We start from the raw sequence: 3,602 nt of genomic DNA on the forward strand, positions 1-3,602 counted from the left end.
CAGAAAGACATGTTTTTTAGGATTCCTCCATCGGGAGGGTTTAATCCTTTCGCACATAAATTCTAAATGATTTAACTGATGCCCCCAGCTTTAATTTTTTTTTTTTTTTTTTTTCCGGCGGTTATTTTACAACGTATCAAATTTTAAACTCCAGTGTGACTCACAAGCTTGTGACGTGACACACTGGGCAGTCACATGACGGTTCACCGCTGACTCGTCTCGCTTAAAGCTGGAGGACAAAGTATAGGTAAGCGTTGCAAGTCATGTTTCGCTTTTTTCTTCACTTTAAAACATGTATAAACTATAATAAATGTTTTAACCAACGGTTTATATTGACGTTTATTTATTTTATTTTCTCGGGCTTTGAATTTCGCTCCCACATGCAACTTTTCTGCCAACGCATTACAGGATTGCTACTGGTGAGTACATTTTAAGTCTTTTTCGATTGAGAATTGTTGAAAATTGTTTGCAAACACGTGTAGACCATGATAAATGCATGAATAATATGTTTATGATCTGTATTTATCGTACTTTGATGTCGTTTACGTAATGGCTCGTGCTGTTCACTGCTTGTATAATGTTGTGGGCATATTGCACATATCTAATGTTTTATCGTGTTAACTTTGATCAAATGCTATTGTGTGAGGTATAGCCTATATTCTAATGCTAATATTAGGAATGGGTTGCAACTGAAAGTAGCATGATATGTAATTCATCAGCAATAAACTCTAATGCAAAGGCAAAATACACATTTTACAAAATTGAGTTATGACTGAAATCGGGTCTCTTGGATTATGATCTGTCTTGTGTCAGATGGGTTTCGCTCAACTATGCTCATATTCCAACAAACAGAGTATGACAATTGGCTGGACAATTAAAATAAAGTTTGAAGTCATTTTTGTTTTTGTTTCTGTGTTGCATAGTTATTATTTTTGACTTTTGTAATGCAGTATAGTCACACCGTTTCCTTCCATCACCATTAGATGCTCAAATGTGTTACTAGAGTATATAGGGAATATGGAGAAATAGCCACATGATGTCAAAAAACATGTATCTTTGCTCTGTGAGAGACAAGAGATAAGTTCTGTATTACCATTATTCTTAAAATTAGACTTTATTTAATTTTATCTGTTGATGTATGCTTTTTATATGCATTTGTTTATAGATAATAAAAGGTTATTATATATATATATATATATATATATATATATATATATATATATATATATATATATATATATCAATACAATGAATAACAATATAAATATTTTAACAAATAAAAGCAACATAACCATAACAGCTACTAAATAGCATTCATACCATTCAATTACATTGCATTTGTGGTAAACAAAAGCCCACAATACACACATTTCATAGATTATAAACCAATTACAAGGACAAAATACACAATTTACAATACATAATTGAAATATAACCATAACTATCATATGCTTATTTTATTTCAGTAATGCTTCAATGTGTGGTACTCAAAACATGGGCTAACACAAAAGGGAGTGTTGCACAGTTCTCATGTACTCTGTGAATACCTTACTACTTTACTACTCTGCTTTCTCTTTGGTCATTTTTCAGGTGATCATGGTCATTCTCATCCTATTTGCCCCCCTATACCACAGGCCCTGTAACATGGCTGGGAGAATGTGGGACTGGTATACCAGTATCCTTCCTCACATAAGGCGGCGGTAAGATCATTACATCAGATATAGAAATCCCAAGCCCTCATAATGGTGAATGTCTGTGGTGGATCTGATGTAAATAATCATGTCTTGCAAATACTCAGTGTGCATGTCACACACACAAAAAATAATGTGAAATTGGTGTAAATGATGAACTGCCAGCCTGCCCTTCCACTTTGTCACTGATTCATCCATAGAGAGGAACAAAAACATGCTGAAAGGAGTGTTATTCACTTGTAAGTTGTAAATGTCCTGAGTCTGCACGATGTGAAGTACTATGTTACTTGGCTCTGCTTCATCAAGAATACAGAATGACATATTGAATAATGATGAAATGTTAGTTAGTAATTTTAAGAACTACTTACAAATTTCATTATATATATATATATATATATATATAATATATTTACTAAGCAGTATGAAATAACATTACATATTAACTATAAAGAACATTTAAACAACCTTTTATAGGTTCAATAATGTCTGAGTGTGTGGTACTCCTCAAAGCATGGAGTAACACACAAGGGAGTGTTGCACGGCACACATGTATTTTTTTAAAGTGCCTCTTCTTTGTCTTCCTTGTGCTGGAGATGGACCTTGCAGTGCCGCCTGGACCTGCTACCCTGGGAAGTGGTTTGAGGAACTTCAGAGGGGAAATGCCTGGCTGTCTGAGGCAGGACGGCCCCTGAACTGTGCTCCTCAAGCAGCCCTCTCATCAGACTGATCCTGAATTGCAGGGAACCAGTGGAGTGCCCTATCAATAGTAAGGGGCCAGTAAGGACATGACGATGGACCCAGAGATCCCAAGTCCCTCGTAGTGGTGGATGTCAGTGGTGGATCCAGTGTAACCAGTGAGTACATCACACAAAACTACAATATAAGCTCATTTACATTAGTCAGAACCCACTTTGCCAGCCTTCCTTTTACTCCAGGTGGTGTTTTCTCCAGCTGTTCGGCGGAATAGTGGTTTGTTTCCTGATCTCCTCGGCATTAGACCTCTGTGGGAGATGCAGGTGGGGTCTGACTTTGAGGTCCAGGAGGGGTAAAATTGCTGATTGTTTACATTGCAATGCAGACTTAAGTGTCCAGAGCATGTCAACATATTTGTTTCATGTGAATAAAACATTATGTTTGAAAGGTGATTGTTTTTCTCAATTATTTTTGCTGCTGTCATATGATTTGCACTGTAAACTTGTATTCTAATACCTCTGTGTTTATTTGAATGCCTGTTACATACATTTATTTTATCATGTGTTTGAAAAGACTGAGCAGCTATTTTAGACATAAATGACAAGCACTTAGCCAGTCTCTCTCTCCATAGCAGCAGCAGCATGACAACAGGTTTGGTGAGTTTCTCAGTTTTTCTGCGAGTACACAGTGTATGTATATGGACAGTAAACTTGTATTCTGTGTTTGTTTGAATGTTCGTAACATAAAATAAACATCCTGTGATTGTTCAAGCAGCTGTGTTAGGCATGTAAATGGCATTGCTTAGCCAATCCCTCTCTGTAGCAGCGGCAGCTAAACTCGGGAAAGCAGATTTGAATTTTAAAATTTGCCAGTTGATGACGTCAGACACAAACGTTCTAATCGTACCGGTTTGATGGTACTCCCCAGGGACCACTCTGGAATGATCAAACCAGTGTTATGGTACATGCAAAAGGGTTAACCCCAACCCTCTACTGATCAATTTTTAAATGATTTGCCATTTTGAGGAGGAATCCGCATTGCTGCTTGCAGCTATATTTTTTTGTATTGTTTTCCTGTAGAAATATCTAAAAAATCCTTAAAACAAGATCAATTAGATTGACCTTGTTTTAGAAACAACACTGCATAAGATATTTAGGTTTTTCAGAAAATTTATTTTTAACGTGTATTTTGTCTTACTGTACTGGCAGAGTTTTTATA

The 3,602-nt window shown here is 36.2% G+C and overlaps 1 long non-coding RNA gene across 4 annotated transcripts; it reads left to right on the top strand.

Annotated features, from left to right (window-relative positions):
* The first annotated feature begins 207 nt into the window (after positions 1–207).
* LOC127444978 (uncharacterized) lies at positions 208–3,139 on the top strand. 4 transcript variants are annotated; one of them, XR_007897902.1, is made up of 4 exons: positions 208–247; positions 409–419; positions 1,591–2,545; positions 2,627–3,139. It is a non-coding gene; the product is annotated as an uncharacterized LOC127444978 (long non-coding RNA). The 4 variants fall into 4 exon arrangements; XR_007897904.1 differs by having other exon boundaries at positions 209–247; positions 1,635–2,545; XR_007897901.1 differs by lacking the exon at positions 208–247 and having other exon boundaries at positions 332–419.
* Positions 3,140–3,602: the final 463 nt, after the last annotated feature.

The sequence above is a fragment of the Myxocyprinus asiaticus genome, chromosome 8 (genome assembly GCF_019703515.2).
Source record: "Myxocyprinus asiaticus isolate MX2 ecotype Aquarium Trade chromosome 8, UBuf_Myxa_2, whole genome shotgun sequence".
In the NCBI taxonomy this organism is placed as follows: Eukaryota; Metazoa; Chordata; class Actinopteri; order Cypriniformes; family Catostomidae; genus Myxocyprinus; species Myxocyprinus asiaticus.